Source organism: Tursiops truncatus, chromosome 14, assembly GCF_011762595.2.
Source record: "Tursiops truncatus isolate mTurTru1 chromosome 14, mTurTru1.mat.Y, whole genome shotgun sequence".
NCBI classification, from domain to species: Eukaryota; Metazoa; Chordata; class Mammalia; order Artiodactyla; family Delphinidae; genus Tursiops; species Tursiops truncatus.
Window position 1 is genome coordinate 36899957 of NC_047047.1, and position 15127 is coordinate 36915083.

Below are 15127 nucleotides of genomic sequence, written 5' to 3' on the forward strand. Positions count from 1 at the left end.
GGAACGTCTAGGGGCAGGGGCCCTGGCACTGAGGTTTTCACAGAGGAGTCCCCAGGTGATCCTGCTGTGCAGCCAGGATTGAGAACCCTGGGCTAGACACTCTCCCTGGTCCCCACACGCACCTGAGCGGCTGGGCCGCCTGCACCTTCCACCAGACACAGCAAGTCACACTCTGGTCCCATTTGCTCTAACTTCCTGCTGCAGGAGCCCTTCCTCTCAGAGGGGAATGATGGGAGCTGCACTTGGAGCAGGGGGTCCCTGCCAGGCCTTCACCCGGGTCCTCTAGTCAGTCCAGTCTGCCCCACCCCCTGGTTATGGTGGCCCCTCAAATTGGCTGCTCCCCAAGGCCTCCAGGGGAGGGAGCTCAGCACAAGCTCAGGGAGGGTGCAGGCTGCTCCTCCAGGTGCATCAGGAAGCTCAGGGCAGGACCATTCCCTCTCACCCACACAGTGAACCTGAACTTGTGCCTCAATTTCAGTCTCCTCACGTGGCCAGGTGCTGTCAGGCCTCCCACCTCTCAGAACACAGTGAGTCACATTCCTATTGCATTTGGGTTGACCTCCCAGCAGACACTGAACGTTCCTGGACTGCTTCCCAGCATCCTTTTCCCAGTTGCATTTCAGCGTCTGGGACCAGGAAGGAGCTAACAGGCTCAGTTTGGATTTCCACACAGGATGCTCAGCTTGCTGGGCCCCCTGAGAGTTTCCACCTGCTTTCCCTGCCCCCTCAGCCCAGAACACCAACTGCTGCAGCACGTCCCCAACTGCAACATCACCCTCCGCGATCCTCGATATTGATACATGCCGGATTTCCCTGCTGTCTCCCCGACACTGGTGCAGCCGTTTGCATTCCACACTCCTGGCAAACTTCTCAGAACGTTCCCTCCCCATCCAACCCTTTGTCCTTTGTCAGTAACTAACCAGCTCTGCAAGGCAGTGTGGACCTTTCAGAAATTAAGGAACTACTTAGGTGATGTTGCCACTTTCTCACATAGGTACTTCCTACTGCCTTTCTGGAGCTGAAGTTGGTTCTCCAGTTTGGCATTGGAGGCCTTTCCTGTCTCATTTCCCATTACTTCCCTATTAAAAACAAAAACAGGGACTTCCCTGGTGGCGCAGTGGTTAAAAATCCACCTGCCAATGCAGGGGACACGGGTTCGTGCCCCGGTCCAGGAGGATCCCACATGCTGCGGAGCAGTTGGGCCCGTGAGCCATGGCCGCCGGGCCTGCGCGTCCGGAGCCTGTGCTCCGCAATGGGAGAGGCCACAACAGTGAGAGGCCCTCATACCGCAAAAAACAAAAACAAAAACAAGCCTTCTGCTTTAGTCAGTCTGGTCTGCTTATATCCCCACAGTGTACCTTGAGGTCTCTGCTCAGGCTAATTCTCCTGCTTCGAAGAATGGATTGCCCTTCTCTCTACCTGCCATCCTCAGGATCTGTCAGACCACTTTAACAACACTAGTAGAGGGTAAACCTTCTTGAGCACTTACTGTGCCAGCAGTGCTAAGCGCCTCATGCATCATCTCATTTACTCCCCACAAAACCCTAAGTCACTTAAAAAAAAAAAAAAGGACAACACTTTAGGTTTAGGTTACAGAGAAGTTGCAAAAACAGTACAGAGAGCTCTGTGTACCTCTCACCCTGCTTCCCCTAATGTTAACATCTTATACAACCACAGGACAATTATCTTCTTCTCTCAAATGTCCTTTTTCTGGTCAAGGAGCCCACATTTGAGTTGTTGTGTCTCCTTATTCTCCTCCAGTCTGTGAACAGTTCTTTTGTCTTTCATGATTTTGACTCTTTTGATGAGTGCTGACGAGTTGCTTTGTAGAAAGTCTCTCAATCTGTGTTTGTCTGACGTTCTTCTCATGATTGGATTGAGATTATGTACTTTTGGCAAGAAGACCACCGAAGAGATGTGATGCCCTTCTCAGTGCATCGTACCAGGAGCACATGATGTTAATTTGTCCTATTTTTGTAAATTTGTCATGTTAACCTTGATCCCTTAAGATAGAGTCTGCCAGGTTTCCCCACAGTAAAGTTACTTTTTCTCTTCATAATTTGTAAGTACCTTGGGGGAGACACTTTGAGATTCTACAATGTCCTTTTTCCCTTCCAACTTCGGCCCACTGAGTTTGGAACCATCCGTGGGTCTTGCCTGCAGTAGTTATTACTGTGATACAGGCCTAAAGGTGATTTTGTATTTCATGAGGGTCCCTGTTTTCCCCACTTTATAGACGAGGACACTGTGTCTCAGATCTGTGATGTAGCCCAAGGTCCTAATGCTAGTAAGTTAGAACTCGGGCACCAAAGCACTGCCTCTGATGCTAAGCTCTTTATTCTCCTCCTCAGGGAGTGAACCACATGCTGGTGGGTGGCACCTCTTGTAGTCACCTGATCTTCCACATGGTCTCCTCCCCCAGACACACAGTTGGTTTCTGGAGGGCAGGAACTGGATCTCCTACCTAATTGCCCCAGATGCTCAGGGCAGGGCCTGGTGTCCAGCATTTGTGGACTGAGTGGTCCTGGAGGATTGAAGAGGTCACGCATGACAAGGGGAGAGGGTGGAACCAAAAGAAAGTCCAGCTTCTTTCCTTTCCACCAGCCCACAAGGTATTATGGCCACAGATACACCCAACTCTGTGAACCAGGGGAGAATGGTGGGAAGGGGACTCAGAAGAGCAGACACCAGCAGGGGTGTGTGAGCCAGAGGCTGACCAGTGGGTGGAGGTGGGAGAAAGTTCGAAAGAAAAGGCAGAGGGAGGAAGAGGGACCATCTTACCCAGCCCATCATTTTGCAGATGAGATGGCCAAAGCCATTGTTTCAGGGCATTATTGATTATAATCAGATCCTCAAGAGCAAAGCGGGGCTTATTGAAAGGATTCAGAGGAGGAGTTTACTGAACTCATTGGCAGGAAGTACAGCCTGGAGGAGGCTTTTCTACTGAAGTTCTCCTGCTGATTACTAGCATCTCTGCGCCTCTACATTCACATGTACCTGTAGTTCCACCAATACTTATTGAGCACGTTTATGTGGCAGCAGCGTGCTGACTATGGGGAAGAAAACTGTGAGCAAAACCAGGGGTCCCCTTGGCACATTGGGGAGGGGTTGGTTTTGTCTGACTTGTCTTCTCAGGTCGTGGGTAGGGTGATCTAAGCCAGAAGGAAAAGCCAAAGTGACAAACATACTGAGTGACATCCTGCATGGGCCAGCAAGGGCTGGTGACGTGCTCAAGGTGGCATGGGGCTGCAACTTGGGTCCTTCAATGCTGATTTCAGGGCACATTCCTATTTGCTCACTTTCTGATGCAGTGTGATGCAGGGGTTGATGAAGATGTGCATGCATGTAGGACCAGGGCTGAGGGCAGGTAGCTGGGCGTGTGGGAGGACTGGGGGCTGGATAGAGGAGGGGACTGTTCATAAGGAAACCACAGGCTGAAAACACTGAGAATCAGCCTTCAGGGGCCAGTTTCAGGCTTCAGTTTCCAGCTCCTGGCTTCTCTGCTCCTACGGCAACCGTCAGCCCACTGATCTGGCAGCCAAGGCTGAACGCTCAGGACCTGAACTCCAGGTTTGCCCAGTGAGGGGAAGGTGGAAGTGAAGAACAGGTGTGCTGAGTGCGGTGACCAGCACTGGACTAGACGCGGCCTTGGGCTCTCGTCCTAGTACTCAGGACAAATCCCTTCGCCCATCAGACCCCAGTCCACTCACTGGATGCAAAATGAGGGCTGGCTCAGAGGTTTACAGTCTGAATCACCCGGAGACCTTGTGACCTGGTAGATCCCAGACCCACCCCAGAGATGGGGTGCCGGGGGCCTGGAAGGAGATTCAGGGACATGCCTGGCTAACCGGTGCTCTCAGGTGGCCCTGGGCCATCCTCAATCCTGGACCACACTTTGACCAACCGTGGACTTGGTCATCTCTGGGGTCCTTCACAGCATTTCCCTGAAAAAGCCAAGTTTCTTTGGGCCACATAGAGGGAAGGCCACTATCTTCCAGATGCCCCTGCCTATTGGTGTGGGGTGGCCCAGCAGAAGGCCAAGCAAGATGCCTGCCTACAGGGAGCCAGCAGTCACGCTTGGGGGAGCTGAAGTGGAGCCACGGAACCTCCATGCTGTCTGCTCAGGACCCTGAGGTCACGCTGGCCTCCATCCCCCATTCCCCGGGCTGGCCTAGCCACTTCAGATCCTTATCAGGCCAAAGCTCATTTGAACATATTTGTATGCCAGAGAGCAGAGTTCAGGGCCCAGTCCTGGAAGCACTTTGTGTTTTCCCAAATTCCGGGAGATCAACATGTTGATGAGACCTAACAGGAGCCCAAGGGGCTGGCCGGAGACCCCAGGACCCAGTTCCTCAGTGGAAAATCCACACTCACCAGTTTATACCTTTGAATCTCAATTTGCCCACTCTGTATGCATCATCAAAAGCTCCATCTTCAAAGCTTCCTTATGCCATAAAGCTGTCCCCAGCCCCCCAGCCAAAATTACCTGCTTTTTCTTCTACAACTTTGTTAACCATTTTAATGCTCATCTCCTACCCCAGCTGAAAGTAGGCATTGTCCCATTTTTGTTTTCCTGGGAGTCTGGCACATAGCAGGTGTTCATCAAATTGAAAATAGAATTGAATGAGACAAGGGGGTTAGTCTTCCAGTTCAAAAAATGAAGAAATTACTGTGGTTTGTTATTATATTAGATCAATCATTGATCTAACGTTATAGGTGACAGTTTATTAAAATAACCATTTTGCAAAGAATATGCTACATTTCCTGGCAATAATAACTATTCATAATTTATATTAGGGGTATCTACAGGAGCCCCAAAGATGAACTGCACAAAGTAGGAATGGCAAGTGACAATACTTAGCATCTATTTTTTTTTTTCTGAGCTTCACATTGAGTGAATGGTATTCTACCTTATAAAACCAAAAAGGACGATAAACGGGGAAGGAATTTTTCCCAGGAAGACACACAAGCCCACAAGAATTGCACGCACAGCTAGCAATTATGTTGGAAGCATGGTCTAAGAATGAGAGAGTTCCCCTTGACTCTATGGACTCATATTTATCCCACAAAAGACACGGAGACAGGATCCTTGGTGCAGGAATACTGGTGGAAGGGCAAAACCTATTTCACATCTGGGTCTGAGGTGGCCCCGGTAAGGGAGGTTTGGGACACCAAGTTCTCCAGGTTAATGGTAGTGCCTGGAGTCAACAGGGCTGTGGAGGAGGCATCTGCAGCTCATACTGAAAGAACTATTTCTCCTCAGAGAAAGCACTATTCATGGAAATAACTGAAAAAAAAAAAAAATGCAACCTTTGAGGGCTTCCCTGGTGGCGCAGTGGTTGAGAGTCTGCCTGCCGATGCAGGGGACACGGGTTCATGCCCTGGTCTGGGAAGATCCCACGTGCCACGGAGCGGCTGGGCCCATGAGCAATGGCCGCTGAGCCTGCGCGTCCGGAGCCTGTGCTCCGTAATGGGAGAGGCCACAACAGTGAGAGGCCCGCGTACCGCAAAAAAAAAAAAAAAAAAAAAAAATGCAACCTTTGGGACAATAGTTGCTTTGGGGTCTGTCTGATAGGCTCTGAGCAACTACTTCTGTGGAAAGTGGATGAAAATGAAAGAAGATGCTGATGTGGTCTAGGACTCAGGTGGGATACCCAGGCCTGATAACCAACTTCCAGAAGAGGGGATGTGAAGGTGAAATTTCTTATTTTTTTAAAAAAAAGTAGGGTAAGGGGTTTGTAAGAGTAACCAATGGCCCAGAGACATTTATGACAAAAATGTGGGAACAGTGTGGCAGAAAGAAACCCTGACGCTCAATGACTGAGTCACACTCCGGGGGCATCCTGCCCGATGGTTCCCCATGATCAGCTCAACCACTAAATTGCAGCAAAGGGAGGAAGGACAGCTAGTCTACTTCATGGAGCCTCAATTTTGTCACATGTGTACCACAATCATTTCTACCCACAGGTTTGTTTACAAGCATTAAGTAAGATCACAGCAGGACTAGTAGATGCTTTTCCTGAGACCAGAGCCAATAGTACCTTGGCCTGGCTAAATAACGTGTAATGGTTTGCATTCTAGTATAGAAAACACATGTGCTCTGCAGCTATTCCTGTAACTGAATGGGACGTGAGCTCCATGCCCCCGCCTATTTTTAGCATTTTTTTGGTTTTATGATTTGTCCTCATTGCTTGCTTACTTAAGGAAACCCATTTCATCACGGCCTGAGAAAAATGTAGTACTCAAAAATGTTTATGGCAATACGATACTTTTTATAATGCTACAATGACATTTGGGCTGATTGTGAATGTCCTCTTTTCCCCTCTGGTTAGGAACACATGAAAAGTCAATTAAGCAGCACAGTTTGTTCTGTAAGTTAAGTTAGTGTGTAAGGCAGTTTGGGCACTGTTTACGGAAATGAAAAGTCTTCGCCCGGTTTTGACTCTTTTACAGAAGTCTCTTGCTGTGACAGGCTGGAAAATGAACTAGAGGAGAATGTGGGTGCTCCACGTAGGGACTTGGTCAAGAAACTTGGCCAGGAAGCAGAAACATGGCGCTGCATAAGCGCCATGTGCCTGGGGCCGAGGGCCAGCCTTCAGCAGAAGGTCTCTTAATTCTGAGTTGACTTTGCCTTGAACCAAGCTGACAATAAAGAAATTCCAAAGAAACAGCCCCTTAAGCCCAAATGAATGCAGATTTCAGTGACATACAAGAATGGACCACTGAGGGACCAGGCCCTTCCTCTCTGCAGCTTCAGTAGAAGCCCTAAAAGCAGGTATGCCCTGGCTTCCCCGAGACAGCGTAGAAGGCAACATCCCGGCTGCCCCTGGCAAGCGCATGCGCACGCACACGTGCACGCACGCACACGCACGCGCGTGCGCACACACATGCTGCTTGTTATTCACAAAAACAACCCACTGACTCCCGATAATATCTGTGGTATTCTCCCTACTGTCACATCTGATTGAAATCTCTCCCACGAGGGCAGCAATTCTCCAACTATCTCACAATTTTCAATCAGAAGTTCTACAAGCAAAGAAACCACATGACCCCCAAATCGTACTTCTAAATATTCGCCCAAGAGAAGTGAAGTTGTACATGAACGTCATAGCAGCTTTATTCATAACAGATTGTAAATCCTCTTTAAAAACTGAAGCTAATTTACTTCAAAACCAGAATTAAGTTTTTCTTCGAACTGTCTATGGGACTACATATTGGCAGAGTGTCTGAAGGTGCTTCTGGGGTCAGCTGTCATGCTCACAAATGTCCAGGAACCCTAAAGCACTGCCCTGGCCTGGGTTTGCTGTAGAAACAAGCAAGTGGATGAGCAGTTGCAAGAGCCTCTCCAGAAGGCCCAACTTCTCTTTGGTTTTCTACTCAAAATATTCTTCTGTCTTTAGTATCAAAATCCATGTGTTCACCATCTGGGTCCTCAGTGCCAGGTTGCTGAGGGGCAGGTGCCCAGCTCAGCAGCATCATGTGCATTACCTCTTGATCTTTGTGATGTAACGAGACAGTGGGTTATGTTATACGGATTTTGCGGATGAGAAAACCAATCCCCACAAAGGAGAAGTAACTAGCTCAAGGCCACACAGCTGGTGAGTCTTGGGCTGGGATTGAACCCACGTGGTCCAATTTCCGTAGTTGCTACAGTTGCCGCCTCACAGGCGGAATGAACCACTGAGGATGATCTCCGAGCTGCACCGAAGGGGAGCATGAAGGCCTCCTCCCAAGAGGGTATACACTGCAGAGTACTGCTCTGCCAGCTTGGCCAGGCTGTATTTCCTGCCCTGCAGTGTGTGTGTCACCCGGCCTCCACACACAGGAACGGCCTCACCCATCAGCTGGCCTTAGTGCCCTCCTGGGATGCCCACACCGAGAGACGGGGTTTTAAAAGCCTGGAGCTCTAACCTTTACAAGTACTGGGTAATTCCTCATAATAGCCCTATGTAGTAGGTTCTGTTAGCAGCCCTCACGTAACAGGCAAGAAGATGGAGACATAAAGGGGTAAAGAAACTTCCCCATCATCTCCAGCTAGTAAGGGGCAAAATCAGATCTAACATCGAGACCTTTTTCTGACACCAGAGCTAAGCTCTAATCTCTGTCTTCTCAGAAGTTAGAGAAATAAGCCATGGGGGAAATGCTGGTGCAAGAAAATAAGGTCTTAGCTCCTTTGCAGTAGAATAGCCACTTCCGGGTTCAGTGGCAAAGCAGTGGTGGGACCAGAGGCTGCTGGCAGCAACCCCTCAGGTCAGGCCACAAACAAGAGGGGGAGCAGCCAATTGGAGGAAGGCTTTAATCACAGTCCTGGCTCTGAGCCTATAGCAAAGCCAGCAGCAGGTCCCTACTCTGCCCCAGGGCTAAGAAATTCCCACTGGGCTAGCCCAGTCCTCTGCATCCCGGCAGCACATCTCCACCCCCATCTTCTGGAGATGGGCACTCTCCCACTGGGAACCATGGGGACTTCCTAATCAGATTAATTTTGGTCAATAATCTGGTTGGGAAGCTCTGATGAGCTTAGTGAGAAACTCATTCCAAATCTAATACAGATCTTCCTCCACTTACGATGGGGTTAGGTCCTGATAAACCCGTCCTAAGCTGAAAATATCTTAAGTGGAAAATGCATTTAATACACCTAACCTACCCAACACCACAGCTTAGCCTAGACTACCTTGCCTTACACTTACATTAGCCTGCAGTTGGCCAAAATCATCTACTATGAAGCCTATTTTATAACAAAATGTTAATTATCTCATGTAATTTATTGAATATTGTATTAAAGGTGAAAAGCAAATGGTTATCGGGGTCCAGAATGATTTGTAAAACTGAAGGGTTGTTCACCCTCCATGATGGGGCAGCTGACAGCGAGCTGGGGCTGCACTGCCCGTTCCCAGCATCACAAAGGAATACCGGCACATCCCTAGTCCGGGGAAAAGGCCCAAAGTCAAAATGCAAGGTCCAGTTTCTACTGAATGAATATCACTTCTGCACCATCATAAGGTCAAAACATCCTAAGTTGCACCATCCTACATCAGTTAGAACCATCTGCGGTTCATCGCTAACAAGAAGTCCTCCCCTGCGCTTTCAGCGCACAGTGAAACTGCTGCCTCCCATCCTTGCGCGCATTATTCCTCACAGCACGACCACACCCAGCACACACTCCTTCCTCTTGCCTTTGGGGACAAGGCCGCTTTTCCTCCAGGCCCAGGGGAGGAGGAAGCCCCCTCCCCCAGCCCACTCACTGGCTGCTGTCTGATGAGACAACCAGGCGGTTGTCGGCCTGGTCTAGCGTGAGAGGCCGAGCGGGCCGGGAGAGGCCCGTTAGGGTAATAAATTAAAAAGACGCAAAAAAAAAAAAAAAAAAAAAGACGCAAAAAGCCTTCTGGCTAAGACGGTGACGCAGCAACAGAAACAAAACTGACGGCGGCTAGAAGAAAGGCGGCGAAGAGTCCCACCCCTCGGAGGCAGCCTTTTGCGCGGAGGATGCTGACCCCTGCTGGCCGCGCGCGGGGACGCAGCGTGGCTGCCGCCGAGACTGTAACAGTGAGTCACCTCGTGAGGTGCTGAGTGGGGGAGCACCCTGCCTGGAGGCAGGGGGCCTGGAGGGGAGGGGAGGGAAAGGCAGGGACGCGGGCAGAGGCCCTGAGTTCTAGTCCTGCCCCCCACACCATCATCCAGTAACAGGGCTGGCAGCCCCTCCCAGCTCTCAGATGCCATCAACTCCTCGTGTTTTAAGATATAAGCAAGGAGGAAAAGGTAAGAGATATGCAGTATAAATGGCGCTAGTAACCCTCCAGGGCCTACCTGTGCCTCCAAAAGGCTTCCCGCGTTAGGGTCTTCCCCGGACCAGCCAATTCCAAGTCCAGAGCGAGTGAAGCCGCGTTGGCTTAACGGATGGTTACTGACGGGTGGGCTGCATAATGGCTGCCAAAGCTAATCAGGTCCTAATCCCTGGAACCTGTGAATGTTACCTTATAAAGCAAAAGGGACTTGACAGGTGTGATTAAGTTAAGGTTGTTGAGATGGGGAGAGTACCCTGGATTCCTCAGGTGGGTCTTAAATGTTATCACAAGCATCCTTTAAGGAGGGAGAAGGAGATTTTACTACAGCAGAGAAAGAAAACCGTATTACAAAGGAAGCAGAGAGAGAGATTTAAGATGGTACTCAGCTCATTTTGAAGATGGAGTCATGGACCACAGAATGCAAAAAAGGCAGCTCTAAAAACTGGAAAAGACAAGGAAATGGATTCTCCCCCGGAGGCTCTGCTGACACTTCGATTTTGGCTCCATGAAACTGATGGCAGATTTCTGGTCTCCAGAACTGTAAGAGAATAAATGTGTGTTGTTTTTAAGCCACCAAGTTTGTGGTACTTGGTTACAGCAGCCATCAGAAACGAATACATGACCTTCTCCTCTCAAACTCTTGTGCTGGGTGCTTGGGATAAAGCAGTTAATGAGCAGGACGGAAAATCCACTTCCACCCCTAGAAATGTTTATAATCTCCCTCTCTTGGGATTTGAAAAAGCAAGAGCCAAAAAGTCATTAATCTTCTGTGGTGCAATATATAACCAATAAGCACATGGAAGATGCTCAAGATCATTAGCATTAGGGAGGGCAGGGATCATTAAAACCATGGTGAGATACCACTGCTATGATGGTAGGAGAGCTATGATGGGAGACACAGATAATAATAAGCTTTGGCAAGGATGTGGAAAAACTGGAATCCTCATGTGTTACTGATGGGATTGTAAAATGGTGTAACCACTTTGGAAGATAGCTTGCCAGTTTCTTAAAAAGTTAGACATAAATGACCAGTTGACCCAGCAATTCCACTCCCAGAAATCAAATTACCAGTTGACCCAGCAATTCCAGTCCCAGAAATCTGCCCAGGAAAAATGAACATTCATATCCAAAGACATGGGCATGAATGTTCACAGCTGCATTACTGATAATAGCCAAAACCTGGAAATAACTGAGAAGTTCAACAGTGAATGAAAATGTGGTATACACGATGAACTATTATTCTGTAAGTGCCAACCAACTCTGTTGACACATCTGCTCCGTCACCACAGAGCTCCAGGCCAGTTTTACACTTGTTCACATCAAAAACCAGGAGAAATAGACTGTTCTGGTTAGCCTCACTATCTAGTCCCTTTTGCCACACTATCTTCCAGACTATTCCAATGACTCTTCCTCTGTCCTTCCCTCTCTTGCTGGTCTCCATGCTGCTCTCTGAACGCATCAAGCACAACCCTGCCTCAGGACCTCAATGCCATCTGGAATCCTCTTACCCCGATGGCTAGCTTCATGGCTCACTCCTCTCAATGAGGCTTTCCCTTACCACCTTTTAAAGACCATAATAACACCACCCCTTTTCTATCCTCCTTTCCCTGATTTTTCTCCACGGAACTTATCAATTTATAAAGTCCATAGTTTTGTCTGTCTCCTGGCTAGACCGTAAAGTCCGTAAGGAAAGGGATTAGTCTTTTAGGTTCACTACTGAATCCCCAGGACCCAGGACAATGCCTGATCCACAGAGGGAATGCGATAAAATATATGACATAAATGGATGAATTCATAGCCAACTCTTCCTTGGGCTTGGGTACAAGCATAACTTTTCCATGATGAAGACTGAGAGGGGGCCTGCTCTCCGCAGTAAATGACATAGACTAGCACTAGGGACTTGCAGTTCACTTGATTCTGGCTGAAGCACGCCTAATCCCCCAAGCACAGTAAGTACCGACGGCCACCAATAGCCAAAAGACCCATCCACACCTTTGAGGAAGGGCCATCTTTTCTCTGCCTCGTGGGTTCCTAGAGCATCCTGGATGAGGGTCCTTAGCTGGTAAGACAGGAAATTAGTCACACCTACTGTCTCAGACTGTAAGTGTCGCCAGAAAACCTATGTGACATTCACAGCATCTCTTCTAGGAATATTTTAGAAGGGAGAAAAAGAAAACACAACCTAAATACCTCTTGGTAGAGAAATGTTAGCTTTTAAAGAGTCTAAGGCTAAACAATTTAGTTATGAAACTATATTGTAGACTGTTGAATTCATTTAGTTTCTTATTTAAACTCACATCTTTTCCATCAAGTAAGAAGTCTTGGTTCATGTCTGTATGAAAATTCCTCTCTCTCATGAAAATTTAGCACAAGGAGGTGGTTTTTAACCACACTCTTCCTGGGACATTAGTGATATCAGTGGTTCTGGCCACAGTTCATTGTGTTTTACCAGGTTGTTCTCCCATTTACTACAAGGGAAGGGAAAGCTTCGTGAAGATCTCGGTTGACACTCTGGTTTTAACCCTTGATGGGGTTTTTCCCTTTAATTTGGGCACTTGGACATAATAGAAATGAATTAGGCTTTTTCCCTTGCAAATGGAGTAACCACACATTAACATATCTTGAATAAAACAACTACACTTACAGAACATGTACTGTTCCATTCCAGTCAGCCTGCCTTCATTTGGGGCTGAATAGAGTCTTTTCTTCCTAAGAGCTGTAAACAAAAGTAGAGATTGTGTGAGACCACCTTTGCTCTTTATTACAGCTGGTCAAGACTCAACACATTCCTAAGATTATGGAGGCTGCCTTCAGCCCCGGAACATAAGGGAATGATGCCCCCAGAAATGACCCGGTGCACCGCAGCATTAGGTAGATAGCTGTTGCTTATCTCTAACAGGATTGTCCTTTTCTGAACAAACTTTCTTCAAAAATAAAAATGAAAGGCAACTAGTTTCAGGAAGAACTGCTAAGTGACAATTATCATTAAAGTCAAGTCTTCCTGAAAAAAAGTAAAAAAACTTAGTCTTCTGTTCCCACTTTTGGTTTGATTTGACTATCTTTAGCATGTGCTGCAGATCTCCTCTTTCGTTATGAAAGAAAAAAGGAAAACTCACAAGGCCACGGCCCATACCCTCCTGTGTGCGCACCCATTTTTCACATGGAGTGTTCACCACTATACTTACGTGCACACAGGTTGTAGATTGTTTTTAACTTGTATTGCTATAGTCTTTTAGCAGCTATAAAGGAGTCCATCATGTACAGGGTACCATGATTTATTTGACCCATATGATTTCAACATTCATATTTCTAACTTTTATTATAATAACCCTGTGAGAAATATATTGGTATATGAGTTTAACAAGTAATATCTTTCTGAGATTTCTAGAAGTTGGATATGTGGGTTTGAGAGCCATTTGTTTTGGGTTCTTGATATGTCTGTTACCCTGTTTTCCAGAAGGTACATGGCAATTTATAGCCCTATAAGTAATGTCTTATAACCACTAACACTCTGTAACATGTATTACATGCCATGCCCTGTTCTAAGCTCTTCATAGAAACTCATTTAATCTATAACAATCTTATGAGGTAGGTGCTATTATTGTTCCCATTTTATAGAAGAGGAAACTGAGGCACAGAAGTTATGCCAGATCTTTTAACAAGAGGAAAATTTGTTTGAGGAAGCTTAAGTTTTGTCAACTGAAGGTGAACAATGAGGGGCACCAGAGTTGCCACAATCAGTGATGTCTGTTACAGCAAAAGACTGTATCCACCTGAACTGTGAGGAGATAAGGAGTGTGGGATGGGTGGGGGAGGGGGTCCTTTGTACCGTCTAAGTAGCTATGGTCCTTCCCCAAACCAGCTCAGAGATTTGGCAATAATGCAGGTAGTAGTAGTATTCCTAGTCAATTAGGTCTCAGCAAGTGAGTAACATTTAGAACTAGAACCTTTGTTAAACTCACATGTGGATTTTACAGAGCTAAGAAAGCAGATTTGGAATGGACACTTTGTCCAAAAACCTAGGAGGGACTCATCTGGGACTAGAGCCTAATCACCTAAATGGTCTGACACCTCCCCGTCATGCCTGGTGCCCCTCAGTTGTGTTCCCTGATCCCAGCCAGAAGGTGGGCCAGCAAGTCAGGATGTAGGAGAAGGTTTCCCACCTGGGTAACAGCCAAAAGCCAGGAGTAAGGGAGAAGGGGGGGAGTAAAGGGGGGGGGAGGGGGAGAAAATGAGAATGTGCAGTGGGTGGAGATTCCTACCAGGGACTGTTGACCTTGTCACCAGAACAATAAGGGTCGACAGGCACACAGCCACTTAGTTCAATCCTCAGCTTACCTCCGGCTTAATTTCTCTCCCCACAGATTTTAATACGTGGGAAGAGTCCCCACTCAAAGGCTCTTTCAGGTGCTCTGACTTAACCATCACCTTAACCAAGACATCTGCCTGAGTGGGGAGGGAGGGAACATATCAACAAAACATACCGACAATGCTTCAACCTCACAAGCCCCTTTGGGACTTTTACCCCCCCGAACTGACATAAAGCACATTCTCATTGCTTGCATTGATGTTTGAGTTTACACTAGACTTGGGAATGGATTCTGAGACAATGGCCCTGGGTGATGTTGCTATTCAGATTAAGCCTGTTAAACAAAACCTTAGACATTATGCTAAATATACTAAATATATTTAAAATATATATATTATAAATACTAAAATATACTTTAAAAAAATGTATTGTTTAGGGGCTTCCCTGGTGGCGCAGTGGTTGAGAGTCCGCCTGCCGATGCAGGGGACGGGGTTTCGTGCCCCAGTCCGGGAGGATCCCACATGCCGTGGAGCGGCTGGGCCCGTGAGCCATGGCCGCTGAGCCTGCGCGTCCAGAGCCTGTGCTCCGCAGCAGGAGAGGCCACAATAGTGAGAGGCCCGCGTACCGCAAACAAAAAAAATAGCCACACCTGTGATACCAGATCTCATCTCCTAATCCCAATTACCTTCCATCCTCCAAAGCTGCCTCTTCATACTGACTACAAAGCGGCATGAAAATAAACACCGTGATAGCTCTCAAGTCCAGAGCAGGAGAACAAGGCCATGAGACCAAGTTTTTGTGGCCCTCAAGCCCACTAAATGGTTAAAACAATCTGGAGTCAAAGTCTTGGAGCTCCGCAGTGTGAACCATTCCGAAGCCTGAAAGGCCAACTCAGTCAACTCCCGTTACTGACTTTGGGGCGGCTCCCTGTTTCCAGCTCTTCCCCCTCCAGTCACTGTAGGATTATCCTTCCTGACCCTCTTGTTTTGGGGCATGCTTGTGTGACTACTCCCAGCCTATGAGTTCACTGCTGGGC

General features: G+C 47.7%; 1 protein-coding gene across 1 annotated transcript in view; it reads right to left on the bottom strand.

The window, feature by feature from the left end:
• EHBP1 (EH domain binding protein 1) overlaps nucleotides 1-14491 on the bottom strand; it is a 564927-nt gene extending 550436 nt beyond the window's left edge. Inside the window, exons 1-2 of the mRNA XM_019942549.3 lie at nucleotides 12427-14491; nucleotides 10170-10320 (exon numbers count right to left, since the gene is read on the bottom strand). The gene's annotated coding sequence lies outside the window, so the exon portion shown is untranslated. The remainder of the gene's footprint in view (nucleotides 1-10169; nucleotides 10321-12426) is intronic.
• Nucleotides 14492-15127: the final 636 nt, after the last annotated feature.